General features: G+C 44.8%; 10 non-coding genes across 10 annotated transcripts; all 10 read left to right on the top strand.

Moving 5' to 3' along the window:
- The first annotated feature begins 230 nt into the window (after nucleotides 1-230).
- On the top strand, nucleotides 231-324 carry trnai-uau (transfer RNA isoleucine (anticodon UAU)). The gene is made up of 2 exons: nucleotides 231-268; nucleotides 289-324. It is a non-coding gene; the product is annotated as a tRNA-Ile (tRNA).
- A 654-nt stretch (nucleotides 325-978) lies between these two features.
- On the top strand, nucleotides 979-1,072 carry trnai-uau (transfer RNA isoleucine (anticodon UAU)). The gene is made up of 2 exons: nucleotides 979-1,016; nucleotides 1,037-1,072. It is a non-coding gene; the product is annotated as a tRNA-Ile (tRNA).
- A 654-nt stretch (nucleotides 1,073-1,726) lies between these two features.
- Nucleotides 1,727-1,820, top strand: trnai-uau (transfer RNA isoleucine (anticodon UAU)). Its single transcript has 2 exons — nucleotides 1,727-1,764; nucleotides 1,785-1,820. It is a non-coding gene; the product is annotated as a tRNA-Ile (tRNA).
- A 654-nt stretch (nucleotides 1,821-2,474) lies between these two features.
- Nucleotides 2,475-2,568, top strand: trnai-uau (transfer RNA isoleucine (anticodon UAU)). Its single transcript has 2 exons — nucleotides 2,475-2,512; nucleotides 2,533-2,568. It is a non-coding gene; the product is annotated as a tRNA-Ile (tRNA).
- A 654-nt stretch (nucleotides 2,569-3,222) lies between these two features.
- Nucleotides 3,223-3,316, top strand: trnai-uau (transfer RNA isoleucine (anticodon UAU)). The gene is made up of 2 exons: nucleotides 3,223-3,260; nucleotides 3,281-3,316. It is a non-coding gene; the product is annotated as a tRNA-Ile (tRNA).
- Nucleotides 3,317-3,971: 655 nt separating this feature from the next.
- On the top strand, nucleotides 3,972-4,065 carry trnai-uau (transfer RNA isoleucine (anticodon UAU)). Its single transcript has 2 exons — nucleotides 3,972-4,009; nucleotides 4,030-4,065. It is a non-coding gene; the product is annotated as a tRNA-Ile (tRNA).
- A 656-nt stretch (nucleotides 4,066-4,721) lies between these two features.
- On the top strand, nucleotides 4,722-4,815 carry trnai-uau (transfer RNA isoleucine (anticodon UAU)). Its single transcript has 2 exons — nucleotides 4,722-4,759; nucleotides 4,780-4,815. It is a non-coding gene; the product is annotated as a tRNA-Ile (tRNA).
- A 1,405-nt stretch (nucleotides 4,816-6,220) lies between these two features.
- trnai-uau (transfer RNA isoleucine (anticodon UAU)) lies at nucleotides 6,221-6,314 on the top strand. Its single transcript has 2 exons — nucleotides 6,221-6,258; nucleotides 6,279-6,314. It is a non-coding gene; the product is annotated as a tRNA-Ile (tRNA).
- A 654-nt stretch (nucleotides 6,315-6,968) lies between these two features.
- Nucleotides 6,969-7,062, top strand: trnai-uau (transfer RNA isoleucine (anticodon UAU)). Its single transcript has 2 exons — nucleotides 6,969-7,006; nucleotides 7,027-7,062. It is a non-coding gene; the product is annotated as a tRNA-Ile (tRNA).
- A 1,403-nt stretch (nucleotides 7,063-8,465) lies between these two features.
- Nucleotides 8,466-8,560, top strand: trnai-uau (transfer RNA isoleucine (anticodon UAU)). The gene is made up of 2 exons: nucleotides 8,466-8,503; nucleotides 8,525-8,560. It is a non-coding gene; the product is annotated as a tRNA-Ile (tRNA).
- Nucleotides 8,561-14,866: the final 6,306 nt, after the last annotated feature.

The following is a 14,866-nucleotide window of genomic DNA, read 5'->3' as shown; positions in this document are numbered from 1 at the left end:
ATGCAGGGTGGCAAGCCTGCTCGAAAGTCCAAGCGGATGGCTGTTTGCGAAGTGAGTTGGTGCTTCGCCTCAGAAAATAATCACCCCATTTGTGGTTCGAACCCACAAATACGAGATTAAGAGTCTCATGCTCTATCGTCTGAGTTAGCCAGGTAGGTCAATTGTCGAACTGACTCGGACCGAGTATTCTACATCTATGTTTGTGCAAAATATGGTAAACAGGTGATCAGGCTCCTGTGGCGCAATCGGTTAGCGCGTGGTACTTATACAGCAGTATCCAGCGAAGCAATGCCGAGGTTGTGAGTTCGAGCCTCACCAGGAGCATGTGCTTTTCTTGAACCCTTTGCCTGTCTATTTATGCTCTACCGACTGAGCTAGCCAGGTACCTCAACAGTAGTATTGACTTGGTCCGAATATCGTTCAGCTCCATTTCTGCAAAATATGAAGATCAGTGAAAGTGTTGTTGATGGATCCTGTGGTGCAATCTGTTAGCATGTTGTACTTATACAGCAGTATACAGAAATTAGATGACAAGGTTATGAGTTCAACTCCCACCAGGAGCAAGTATTCTTCTAGAAGCCTATCCCTGTCTATTTCTTGTCCAGAAAATTAGCATTTATTCAATCCATTTAGGAGGACGTTTCATAGATAATAGGTATGTCATTGAGATGACAGGTCAGAGTGCAGGCAGAGATAGAATACAAAATCATCGTCTTCTCTATCACCAGCTATGCCTGACACGTCAGCAATGCAGGGTGGCAAGCCTGCTCGAAAGTCCAAGCGGATGGCTGTTTGCGAAGTGAGTTGGTGCTTCGCCTCAGAAAATAATCACCCCATTTGTGGTTCGAACCCACAAATACGAGATTAAGAGTCTCATGCTCTACCGTCTGAGTTAGCCAGGTAGGTCAATTGTCGAACTGACTCGGACCGAGTATTGTACATCTATGTTTTTGCAAGATATGGTAAACAGGTGATCAGGCTCCTGTGGCGCAATCGGTTAGCGCGTGGTACTTATACAGCAGTATGCAGCGAAGCAATGCCGAGGTTGTGAGTTCGAGCCTCACCAGGAGCATGTGCTTTTCTTGAACCCTTTGCCTGTCTATTTATGCTCTACCGACTGAGCTAGCCAGGTACCTCAACAGTAGTATTGACTTGGTCCGAATATCGTTCAGCTCCATTTCTGCAAAATATGAAGATCAGTGAAAGTGTTGTTGATGGATCCTGTGGTGCAATCTGTTAGCATGTTGTACTTATACAGCAGTATACAGAAATTAGATGACAAGGTTATGAGTTCAACTCCCACCAGGAGCAAGTATTCTTCTAGAAGCCTATCCCTGTCTATTTCTTGTCCAGAAAATTAGCATTTATTCAATCCATTTAGGAGGACGTTTCATAGATAATAGGTATGTCATTGAGATGACAGGTCAGAGTGCAGGCAGAGATAGAATACAAAATCATCGTCTTCTCTATCACCAGCTATGCCTGACACGGCAGCAATGCAGGGTGGCAAGCCTGCTCGAAAGTCCAAGCGGATGGCTGTTTGCGAAGTGAGTTGGTGCTTCGCCTCAGAAAATAATCACCCCATTTGTGGTTCGAACCCACAAATACGAGATTAAGAGTCTCATGCTCTACCGTCTGAGTTAGCCAGGTAGGTCAATTGTCGAACTGACTCGGACCGAGTATTCTACATCTATGTTTGTGCAAAATATGGTAAACAGGTGATCAGGCTCCTGTGGCGCAATCGGTTAGCGCGTGGTACTTATACAGCAGTATCCAGCGAAGCAATGCCGAGGTTGTGAGTTCGAGCCTCACCAGGAGCATGTACTTTTCTTGAACCCTTTGCCTGTCTATTTATGCTCTACCGACTGAGCTAGCCAGGTACCTCAACAGTAGTGTTGACTTGGTCCGAATATCGTTCAGCTCCATTTCTGCAAAATATGAAGATCAGTGAAAGTGTTGTTGATGGATCCTGTGGTGCAATCTGTTAGCATGTTGTACTTATACAGCAGTATACAGAAATTAGATGACAAGGTTATGAGTTCAACTCCCACCAGGAGCAAGTATTCTTCTAGAAGCCTATCCCTGTCTATTTCTTGTCCAGAAAATTAGCATTTATTCAATCCATTTAGGAGGACGTTTCATAGATAATAGGTATGTCATTGAGATGACAGGTCAGAGTGCAGGCAGAGATAGAATACAAAATCATCGTCTTCTCTATCACCAGCTATGCCTGACACGGCAGCAATGCAGGGTGGCAAGCCTGCTCGAAAGTCCAAGCGGATGGCTGTTTGCGAAGTGAGTTGGTGCTTCGCCTCAGAAAATAATCACCCCATTTGTGGTTCGAACCCACAAATACGAGATTAAGAGTCTCATGCTCTATCGTCTGAGTTAGCCAGGTAGGTCAATTGTCGAACTGACTCGGACCGAGTATTGTACATCTATGTTTGTGCAAAATATGGTAAACAGGTGATCAGGCTCCTGTGGCGCAATCGGTTAGCGCGTGGTACTTATACAGCAGTATCCAGCGAAGCAATGCCGAGGTTGTGAGTTCGAGCCTCACCAGGAGCATGTGCTTTTCTTGAACCCTTTGCCTGTCTATTTATGCTCTACCGACTGAGCTAGCCAGGTACCTCAACAGTAGTATTGACTTGGTCCGAATATCGTTCAGCTCCATTTCTGCAAAATATGAAGATCAGTGAAAGTGTTGTTGATGGATCCTATGGTGCAATCTGTTAGCATGTTGTACTTATACAGCAGTATACAGAAATTAGATGACAAGGTTATGAGTTCAACTCCCACCAGGAGCAAGTATTCTTCTAGAAGCCTATCCCTGTCTATTTCTTGTCCAGAAAATTAGCATTTATTCAATCCATTTAGGAGGACGTTTCATAGATAATAGGTATGTCATTGAGATGACAGGTCAGAGTGCAGGCAGAGATAGAATACAAAATCATCGTCTTCTCTATCACCAGCTATGCCTGACATGGCAGCAATGCAGGGTGGCAAGCCTGCTCGAAAGTCCAAGCGGATGGCTGTTTGCGAAGTGAGTTGGTGCATCGCCTCAGAAAATAATCACCCCATTTGTGGTTCGAACCCACAAATGCGAGATTAAGAGTCTCATGCTCTATCGTCTGAGTTAGCCAGGTAGGTCAATTGTCGAACTGACTCGGACCGAGTATTCTACATCTATGTTTGTGCAAATATTGGTAAACAGGTGATCAGGCTCCTGTGGCGCAATCGGTTAGCGCGTGGTACTTATACAGCAGTATCCAGCGAAGCAATGCCGAGGTTGTGAGTTCGAGCCTCACCAGGAGCACGTGCTTTTCTTGAACCCTTTCGCTGTCTATTTATGCTCTACCGACTGAGCTAGCCAGGTACCTCAACAGTAGTATTGACTTGGTGTCGAATATCGTTCAGCTCCATTTCTGCAAAATATGAAGATCAGTGAAAGTGTTGTTGATGGATCCTATGGTGCAATCTGTTAGCATGTTGTACTTATACAGCAGTATACAGAAATTAGATGACAAGGTTATGAGTTCAACTCCCACCAGGAGCAAGTATTCTTCTAGAAGCCTATCCCTGTCTATTTCTTGTCCAGAAAATTAGCATTTATTCAATTCATTTAGGAGGACGTTTCATAGATAATAGGTATGTCATTGAGATGACAGGTCAGAGTGCAGGCAGAGATAGAATACAAAATCATAGTCTTCTCTATCACCAGCTATGCCTGACACGTCAGCAATGCAGGGTGGCAAGCCTGCTCGAAAGTCCAAGCGGATGGCTGTTTGCGAAGTGAGTTGGTGCTTCGCCTCAGAAAATAATCACCCCATTTCTGGTTCGAACCCACAAATACGAGATTAAGAGTCTCATGCTCTACCGTCTGAGTTAGCCAGGTAGGTCAATTGTCGAACTGACTCGGACCGAGTATTGTACATCTATGTTTTGGCAAGATATGGTAAACAGGTGATCAGGCTCCTGTGGCGCAATCGGTTAGCGCGTGGTACTTATACAGCAGTATCCAGCGAAGCAATGCCGAGGTTGTGAGTTCGAGCCTCACCAGGAGCATGTGCTTTTCTTGAACCCTTTGCCTGTCTATTTATGCTCTACCGACTGAGCTATGCCAGGTACCTCAACAGTAGTATTGACTTGGTCCGAATATCGTTCAGCTCCATTTCTGCAAAATATGAAGATCAGTGAAAGTGTTGTTGATGGATCCTGTGGTGCAATCTGTTAGCATGTTGTACTTATACAGCAGTATACAGAAATTAGATGACAAGGTTATGAGTTCAACTCCCACCAGGAGCAAGTATTCTTCTAGAAGCCTATCCCTGTCTATTTCTTGACCAGAAAATTAGCATTTATTCAATCCATTTAGGAGGACGTTTCATAGATAATAGGTATGTCATTGAGATGACAGGTCAGAGTGCAGGCAGAGATAGAATACAAAATCATCGTCTTCTCTATCACCAGCTATGCCTGACACGTCAGCAATGCAGGGTGGCAAGCCTGCTCGAAAGTCCAAGCGGATGGCTGTTTGCGAAGTGAGTTGGTGCTTCGCCTCAGAAAATAATCACCCCATTTGTGGTTCGAACCCACAAATACGAGATTAAGAGTCTCATGCTCTACCGTCTGAGTTAGCCAGGTAGGTCAATTGTCGAACTGACTCGGACCGAGTATTCTACATCTATGTTTGTGCAAAATATTGGTAAACAGGTGATCAGGCTCCTGTGGCGCAATCGGTTAGCGCGTGGTACTTATACAGCAGTATCCAGCGAAGCAATGCCGAGGTTGTGAGTTCGAGCCTCACCAGGAGCATGTGCTTTTCTTGAACCCTTTGCCTGTCTATTTATGCTCTACCGACTGAGCTAGCCAGGTACCTCAACAGTAGTATTGACTTGGTGTCGAATATCGTTCAGCTCCATTTCTGCAAAATATGAAGATCAGTGAAAGTGTTGTTGATGGATCCTATGGTGCAATCTGTTAGCATGTTGTACTTATACAGCAGTATACAGAAATTAGATGACAAGGTTATGAGTTCAACTCCCACCAGGAGCAAGTATTCTTCTAGAAGCCTATCCCTGTCTATTTCTTGTCCAGAAAATTAGCATTTATTCAATTCATTTAGGAGGACGTTTCATAGATAATAGGTATGTCATTGAGATGACAGGTCAGAGTGCAGGCAGAGATAGAATACAAAATCATAGTCTTCTCTATCACCAGCTATGCCTGACACGTCAGCAATGCAGGGTGGCAAGCCTGCTCGAAAGTCCAAGCGGATGGCTGTTTGCGAAGTGAGTTGGTGCTTCGCCTCAGAAAATAATCACCCCATTTCTGGTTCGAACCCACAAATACGAGATTAAGAGTCTCATGCTCTACCGTCTGAATTAGCCAGGTAGGTCAATTGTCGAACTGACTCGGACCGAGTATTCTACATCTATGTTTGTGCAAAATATTGGTAAACAGGTGATCAGGCTCCTGTGGTGCAATTGGTTAGCGCGTGGTAATTATACAGCAGTATCCAGCGAAGCAATGCCGAGGTTGTGAGTTCGAGCCTCACCAGGAGCATGTGCTTTTCTTGAACCCTTTGCCTGTCTATTTATGCTCTACCGACTGAGCTAGCCAGGTACCTCAACAGTAGTATTGACTTGGTCCGAATATCGTTCAGCTCCATTTCTGCAAAATATGAAGATCAGTGAAAGTGTTGTTGATGGATCCTATGGTGCAATCTGTTAGCATGTTGTACTTATACAGCAGTATACAGAAATTAGATGACAAGGTTATGAGTTCAACTCCCACCAGGAGCAAGTATTCTTCTAGAAGCCTATCCCTGTCTATTTCTTGACCAGAAAATTAGCATTTATTCAATCCATTTAGGAGGACGTTTCATAGATAATAGGTATGTCATTGAGATGACAGGTCAGAGTGCAGGCAGAGATAGAATACAAAATCATCGTCTTCTCTATCACCAGCTATGCCTGACATGGCAGCAATGCAGGGTGGCAAGCCTGCTCGAAAGTCCAAGCGGATGGCTGTTTGCGAAGTGAGTTGGTGCATCGCCTCAGAAAATAATCACCCCATTTGTGGTTCGAACCCACAAATGCGAGATTAAGAGTCTCATGCTCTATCGTCTGAGTTAGCCAGGTAGGTCAATTGTCGAACTGACTCGGACCGAGTATTCTACATCTATGTTTGTGCAAAATATTGGTAAACAGGTGATCAGGCTCCTGTGGCGCAATCGGTTAGCGCGTGGTACTTATGCAGCAGTATCCAGCGAAGCAATGCCGAGGTTGTGAGTTCGAGCCTCACCAGGAGCATGTGCTTTTCTTGAACCCTTTCGCTGTCTATTTATGCTCTACCGACTGAGCTAGCCAGGTACCTCAACAGTAGTATTGACTTGGTCCGAATATCGTTCAGCTCCATTTCTGCAAAATATGAAGATCAGTGAAAGTGTTGTTGATGGATCCTATGGTGCAATCTGTTAGCATGTTGTACTTATACAGCAGTATACAGAAATTAGATGACAAGGTTATGAGTTCAACTCCCACCAGGAGCAAGTATTCTTCTAGAAGCCTATCCCTGTCTATTTCTTGTCCAGAAAATTAGCATTTATTCAATTCATTTAGGAGGACGTTTCATAGATAATAGGTATGTCATTGAGATGACAGGTCAGAGTGCAGGCAGAGATAGAATACAAAATCATAGTCTTCTCTATCACCAGCTATGCCTGACACGTCAGCAATGCAGGGTGGCAAGCCTGCTCGAAAGTCCAAGCGGATGGCTGTTTGCGAAGTGAGTTGGTGCTTCGCCTCAGAAAATAATCACCCCATTTCTGGTTCGAACCCACAAATACGAGATTAGAGTCTCATGCTCTACCGTCTGAGTTAGCCAGGTAAGGTCAATTGTCGAACTGACTCGGACCGAGTATTGTACATCTATGTTTTTGCAAGATATGGTAAACAGGTGATCAGGCTCCTGTGGCGCAATCGGTTAGCGCGTGGTACTTATACAGCAGTATGCAGCGAAGCAATGCCGAGGTTGTGAGTTCGAGCCTCACCAGGAGCATGTGCTTTTCTTGAACCCTTTGCCTGTCTATTTATGCTCTACCGACTGAGCTAGCCAGGTACCTCAACAGTAGTATTGACTTGGTCCGAATATCGTTCAGCTCCATTTCTGCAAAATATGAAGATCAGTGAAAGTGTTGTTGATGGATCCTGTGGTGCAATCTGTTAGCATGTTGTACTTATACAGCAGTATACAGAAATTAGATGACAAGGTTATGAGTTCAAGCCCCACCAGGAGCAAGTATTCTTCTAGAAGCCTATCCCTGTCTATTTCTTGTCCAGAAAATTAGCATTTATTCAATCCATTTAGGAGGACGTTTCATAGATAATAGGTATGTCATTGAGATGACAGGTCAGAGTGCAGGCAGAGATAGAATACAAAATCATAGTCTTCTCTATCACCAGCTATGCCTGACACGTCAGCAATGCAGGGTGGCAAGCCTGCTCGAAAGTCCAAGCGGATTGCTGTTTGCGAAGTGAGTTGGTGCTTCGCCTCAGAAAATAATCACCCCATTTCTGGTTCGAACCCACAAATACGAGATTAAGAGTCTCATGCTCTACCGTCTGAGTTAGCCAGGTAGGTCAATTGTCGAATTGACTCGTACCGAGTATTGTACATCTATGTTTTTGGCAAGATATGGTAAACAGTTGATCAGTCTCCTGTGGTGCAATCGGTTAGCGCGTGGTACTTATTCAGCAGTATCCAGCGAAGCAATGCCGAGGTTGTGAGTTCGAGCCTCACCAGGAACATGTGCTTTTCTTGAACCCTTTGCCTGTCTATTTATGCTCTACCGACTGAGCTAGCCAGGTACCTCAACAGTAGTATTGACTTGGTCCGAATATCGTTCAGCTCCATTTCTGCAAAATATGAAGATCAGTGAAAGTGTTGTTGATGGATCCTATGGTGCAATCTGTTAGCATGTTGTACTTAAACAGCAGTATACAGAAATTAGATGACAAGGTTATGAGTTCAACTCCCACCAGGAGCAAGTATTCTTCTAGAAGCCTATCCCTGCCTATTTCTTGTCCAGACAATTAGCATTTATTCAATCCATTTAGGAGGACGTTTCATAGATAATAGGTATGTCATTGAGATGACAGGTCAGAGTGCAGGCAGAGATAGAATACAAAATCATAGTCTTCTCTATCACCAGCTATGCCTGACACGTCAGCAATGCAGGGTGGCAAGCCTGCTCGAAAGTCCAAGCGGATGGCTGTTTGCGAAGTGAGTTGGTGCTTCGCCTCAGAAAATAATCACCCCATTTGTGGTTCGAACCCACAAATACGAGATTAAGAGTCTCATGCTCTACCGTCTGAATTAGCCAGGTAGGTCAATTGTCGAACTGACTCGGACCGAGTATTGTACATCTATGTTTTTGCAAGATATGGTAAACAGGTGATCAGGCTCCTGTGGCGCAATCGGTTAGCGTGTGGTACTTATACAGAAGTATGCCAGCGAAGCAATGCCGAGGTTGTGAGTTCGAGCCTCACCAGGAGCATGTACTTTTCTTGAACCCTTTGCCTGTCTATTTATGCTCTACCGACTGAGCTTGCCAGGTACCTCAACAGTAGTGTTGACTTGGTCCGAATATCGTTCAGCTCCATTTCTTCAAAATATGAAGATCCGTGAAAGTGTTGTTGATGGATCCTGTGGTGCAATCTGTTAGCATGTATCCTATTTTGGGCTTTCTCCTATAGAGCTCCATATTTATGGAACGGTCTGCCTACCCATGTCAGAGACGCAAACTCGGTCTCAACCTTTAAGTCTTTACTGAAGACTCATCTCTTCAGTGGGTAATATGATTGAGTGTAGTCTGGCCCAGGAGTGGGAAGGTGAACGGAAAGGCTCTGGAGCAACGAACCGCCCTTGCTGTCTCTGCCTGGCCTGTTCCCCTCTTTCCACTGGGATTCTCTGCCTCTAACCCTATTACAGGTGCTGAGTCACTGGCTTGCTGGGGCTCTCTCATGCCGTCCCTGGAGGGGGTGCGTCACCTGAGTGGGTTGATTCACTGTTGTGGTCATCCTGTCTGGGTTGGCGCCCCCCCCTTGGGTTGTGCCGTGGCGGAGATCTTTGTGGGCTAAACTCAGCCTTGTCTCAGGATGGTAAGTTGGTGGTTGAAGATATCCCTCTAGTGGTGTGGGGGCTGTGCTTTGGCAAAGTGGGTGGGGTTATATCCTTCCTGTTTGGCCCTGTCCGGGGGTGTCCTCGGATGGGGCCACAGTGTCTCCTGACCCCTCCTGTCTCAGCCTCCAGTATTTATGCTGCAGTAGTTTGTGTCGGGGGGCTGGGGTCAGTTTGTTATATCTGGAGTACTTCTCCTGTCCTATTCGGTGTCCTGTGTGAATCTAAGTGTGCGTTCTCTAATTCTCTCCTTCTCTCTTTCTTTCTCTCTCTCGGAGGACCTGAGCCCTAGGACCATGCCCCAGGACTACCTGACATGATGACTCCTTGCTGTCCCCAGTCCACCTGGCCATGCTGCTGCTCCAGTTTCAACTTCCACCTGACTGTGCTGCTGCTCCAGTTTCAACTGTTCTACCTTATTATTATTCGACCATGCTGGTCATTTCTGAACATTTGAACATCTTGGCCATGTTCTGTTATAATCTCCACCCGGCACAGCCAGAAGAGGACTGGCCACCCCACATAGCCTGGTTCCTCTCTAGGTTTCTTCCTAGGTATTGGCCTTTCTAGGGAGTTTTTCCTAGCCACCGTGCTTCTACACCTGCATTGCTTGCTGTTTGGGGTTTTAGGCTGGGTTTCTGTACAGCACTTTGAGATATCAGTTGATGTACGAAGGGCTATATAAATAAATTTGATTTGATTTGATTTGATGTTGTACTTATACAGCAGTATACAGAAATTAGATGACAAGGTTATGAGTTCAAACCCTGTATATAAAGTGTTAGCGAACAGGGAGGAAGATGTAGATTTAGTGTTACTGGTTAGGGAACAGGGAGGTAGCTGTATATAAAGTGTTAGGGAACAGGGAGGTAGCTGTATATAAGGGGTTAGGGAACAGGGAGGTAGTTGGTGATAAAGTGTTAGGGGTTAGGGAACAGGGAGGTAGCTGTATATAAAGTGTTAGGGAACAGGGAGGTAGCTGTCGATAAAGTGTTAGAGAACAGGGAGGTAGCTGTATATAAAGTGTTAGGGAACAGGGAGGTAACTGTAGATAAGGTGTTAGGGAACAGGGTGGTAGCTGTATATAAAGTGTTAGGGAACAGGGAGGTAGCTGTATATAAAGTGTTAGGGAACAGGGAGGTAGTTGTAGATAAAGTGTTAGGGAACAGGGAGGTAGCTGTAGATAAAGTGTTAGGGAACAGGGAGGTAGCTGTATATAAAGTGTTAGGGAACAGGGAGGTAGCTGTAGATAAGTGTTAGGGAACAGGGAGGTAGCTGTATATAAAGTGTTAGGGAACAGGGAGGTAGCTGTAGATAAAGTGTTAGGGAACAGGGAGGTAGTTGGTGATAAAGTGTTAGGGTTAGGGAACAGGGAGGTAGCTGTATATAAAGTGTTAGGGAACAGGGAGGTAGCTGTATATAAAGTGTTAGGGAACAGGGAGGTAGTTGGTGATAAAGTGTTAGGGAACAGGGAGGTAGCTGTATATAAATTGTTAGGGAACAGGGAGGTAGATGTATATAAATGTTAGGGAACAGGGAGGTAGCTGTATATAAAGTGTTAGGGAATAGGGAGGTGGCTGTAGATAAAGTGTTAGGGAATAGGGAGGTAGCTGTAGATAAAGTGTTAGGGGTTAGGGAATAGGGAGGTAGCTGTAGATAAAGTGTTAGGGGTTAGGGAACAGGGAGGTAGATGTATATAAAGTGTTAGGGAACAGGGAGGTAGCTGTAGATAAAGTGTTAGGGAATAGGGAGGTAGCTGTAGATAAAGTGTTAGGGGTTAGGGAACAGGGAGGTAGCTGTATATAAAGTGTTAGGGAACAGGGAGGTAGCTGTCGATAAAGTGTTAGCGAACAGGGAGGTAGCTTTATATAAAGTGTTAGGGAACAGGGTGGTAGCTGTAGATAAAGTGTTAGGGGTTAGGGAACAGGGAGGTAGCTGTATATAAAGTGTTAGGGAACAGGGAGGTAGTTGGTGATAGAGTGTTAGGGAACAGGGAGGTAGCTGTAGATAAAGCGTTAGGGAACAGGGAGGTAGCTGTAGATAAAGTGTTAGGGAACAGGGAGGTAGCTGTATATAAAGTGTTAGGGAACAGGGAGGTAGCTGTATATAAAGTGTTAGGGAACAGGGAGGTAGCTGTCGATAATGTGTTAGGGAACAGGGAGTTAGCTGTATATAAAGTGTTAGGGAACAGGGAGGTAGCTGTATTTAAGGTGTTAGGGAACAGGGATGTAGCTGTAGATAAAGTGTTAGGGAACAGGGAGGTAGCTGTAGATAAAGTCTTAGGAACAGGGAGGTAGCTGTATATAAAGTGTTAGGGTACAGGGAGGTAGCTGTATATAAAGTGTTAGGGGTTAGGGAACAGGGAGGTAGCTGTATATAAAGTGTTAGGGAACAGGGAGGTAGCTGTCGATAAAGTGTTAGCGAACAGGGAGGTAGCTGTAGATAAAGTGTTAGGGAACAGGGAGGTAGCTGTATATAAAGTGTTAGGGAACAGGGAGGTAGCTGTATATAAAGTGTTAGGGAACAGGGAGGTAGCTGTCGATAATGTGTTAGGGAACAGGGAGTTAGCTGTATATAAAGTGTTAGGGAACAGGGAGGTAGCTGTATATAAGGTGTTAGGGAACAGGGATGTAGCTGTAGATAAAGTGTTAGGGAACAGGGAGGTAGCTGTATATAAAGTGTTAGGGAACAGGGAGGTGGCTGTATATAAAGTGTTAGGGAACAGGGAGGTGGCTGTAGATAACGTGTTAGGGAACAGGGAGGTGGCTGTAGATAACGTGTTAGGGAACAGGGAGGTAGCTGTATATAAAGTGTTAGGGAACAGGGAGGTATATAAAGTGTTAGGGAACAGGGAGGTAGTTGTAGATAAAGTGTTAGGGAACAGGGAGGTAGCTGTATATAAAGTGTTAGGGGTTAGGGAACAGGTAGGTAGCTGTAATATAAAGGGTTAGGGAACAGGGAGGTAGCTGTCGATAAAGTGTTAGGGAACAGGGAGGTAGTTGGTGATAAAGTGTTAGGGGTTAGGGAACAGGGAGGTAGCTGTAGATAAGGTGTTAGGGAACAGGGAGGTAGCTGTATATAAGGTGTTAGGGAACAGGGAGGTAAGCTGTATATAAAGTGTTAGAGAACAGGGAGGTAGCTGTAGATAAAGTGTTAGAGAACAGGGAGGTAGCTGTATATAAAGTGTTAGGGAACAGGGAGGTAGCTGTATATAAAGTGTTAGGGAACAGGGAGGTAGCTGTATATAAAGTGTTAGGGAACAGGGAGGTAGCTGTAGATAAAGTGTTAGAGAACAGGGAGGTAGCTGTAGATAAAGTGTTAGGGAACAGGGAGGTAGCTGTATATAAAGTGTTAGGGAACAGGGAGGTAGCTGTATATAAAGTGTTAGGGAACAGGGAGGTGGCTGTAGATAACGTGTTAGGGAACAGGGAGGTGGCTGTATATAAAGTGTTAGGGAACAGGGAGGTAGCTGTCGATAAAGTGTTAGAGAACAGGGAGGTAGCTGTATATAAAGTGTTAGGGAACAGGGAGGTAACTGTAGATAAGGTGTTAGGGAACAGGGTGGTAACTGTAGATAAGGTGTTAGGGAACAGGGAGGTAGCTGTATATAAGGTGTTAGGGAACAGGGAGGTAGCTGTAGATAAAGCGTTAGGGAACAGGGAGGTAGCTGTATATAAAGTGTTAGGGAACAGGGAGGTAGTTGTAGATAAAGTGTTAGGGAACAGGGAGGTAGTTGGTGATAAAGTGTTAGGGGTTAGGGAACAGGGAGGTAGCTGTATATAAAGTGTTTAGGGAACAGGGAGGTAGCTGTCGATAAAGTGTTAGAGACAGGAGGTAGCTGTATATAAAGTGTTAGGGAACAGGGAGGTAGCTGTATATAAAGTGTTAGGGAACAGGGAGGTAGCTGTAGATAAAGTGTTAGGGAACAGGGAGGTAGCTGTATATAAAGTGTTAGGGAAACAGGAGGTAGCTGTATATTAATTGTTAGGGAACAGGGAGGTAGCTGTTATATAAAGTGTTAGGGAACAGGGAGGTAGCTGTATATAAAGGGTTAGGGAACAGGGAGGTAGCTGTAGATAAAGTGTTAGGGAACAGGGAGGTAGCTGTATATAAAGTGTTAGGGAACAGGGAGTAGCTGTAGATAAAGTGTTAGGGAACAGGGAGGTAGTTGGTGATAAAGTGTAGGGGTTAGGGAACAGGGAGGTAGCTGTATATAAAGTGTTAGGGAACAGGGAGGTAGCTGTATATAAAGTGTTAGGGAACAGGGAGGTAGCTGTATATAAAGTGTTAGGGAACAGGGAGGTAGTAGTGTGATAAAGTGTTAGGGAACAGGGAGGTAGCTGTAGATAAAGTGTTAGGGAACAGGGAGGTAGCTGTATATAAAGTGTTAGGGAACAGGGAGGTAGCTGTAGATAAAGTGTTAGGGAACAGGGAGGTAGCTGTAGATAAAGTGTTAGGGGTTAGGGAACAGGGAGGTAGCTGTATATAAAGTGTTAGGGAACAGGGAGGTAGCTGTATATAAAGTGTTAGGGAACAGGGAGGTAGCTGTATATAAAGTGTTAGGGAACAGGGAGGTAGCTGTATATAAAGTGTTAGGGAACAGGGAGGTAGCTGTAGATAAAGTGTTAGTTAGGGAACAGGGAGGTAGCTGTATATAAAGTGTTAGGGAACAGGGAGGTAGCTGTGATAAAGTGTTAGGGAACAGGGAGGTAGCTGTAGATAAAGTGTTAGGGAACAGGGAGGTAGCTGTAGATAAAGTGTTAGGGAACAGGGAGGTAGCTGTATATAAAGTGTTAGGGAACAGGGAGGTAGCTGTATATAAAGTGTTAGGGAACAGGGAGGTAGTTGGTGATAAAGTGTTAGGGAACAGGGAGGTAGATAAAGTGTTAGGGAACAGGGAGGTAGCTGTAGATAAAGTGTTAGGGAACAGGGAGGTAGCTGTATATAAAGTGTTAGGGAACAGGGAGGTAGCTGTATATAAAGTGTTAGGGAACAGGGAGGTAGCTGTAGATAAAGTGTTAGGGAACAGGGAGGTAGCTGTATATAAAGTGTTAGGGAACAGGGAGGTAGCTGTATATAAAGTGTTAGGGAACAGGGAGGTAGCTGTAGATAAAGTGTTAGGGAACAGGGAGGTAGCTGTAGATAAAGTGTTAGGGAACAGGGAGGTAGCTGTATATAAAGTGTTAGGGAACAGGGAGGTAGCTGTATATAAAGTGTTAGGGAACAGGGAGGTAGCTGTATATAAAGTGTTAGGGGTTAGGAACAGGGAGGTAGCTGTATATAAAGTGTTAGGGAACAGGGAGGTAGCTGTAGATAAAGTGTTAGGGAACAGGGAGGTAGCTGTATAAATAAAGTGTTAAAGTGTTAGGAACAGGGAGGTAGCTGTAGATAAAGTGTTAGGGAACAGGGAGGTAGCTGTATATAAAGTGTTAGGGAACAGGGAGGTAGCTGTAGATAAAGTGTTAGGGAACAGGGAGGTAGCTGTATATAAAGTGTTAGGGAACAGGGAGGTAGCTGTAGATAAAGTGTTAGGGAACAGGGAGTAGCTGTATATAAAGTGTTAGGGAGGGAACCAGGGAGGGTAGCTGTTATATAAAGTGTTAGGGAACAGGGAGGTAGCTGTCGATAAAGTGAGGGAACAGGGAGGTAGCTGTATATAAGTGTTAGGGAACAGGGACGTGTT

The sequence above is a fragment of the Oncorhynchus kisutch genome, unplaced genomic scaffold, assembly GCF_002021735.2.
Source record: "Oncorhynchus kisutch isolate 150728-3 unplaced genomic scaffold, Okis_V2 scaffold901, whole genome shotgun sequence".
NCBI lineage: Eukaryota > Metazoa > Chordata > Actinopteri > Salmoniformes > Salmonidae > Oncorhynchus > Oncorhynchus kisutch.
This window is presented reverse-complemented; position numbering and strand designations above follow the sequence as displayed.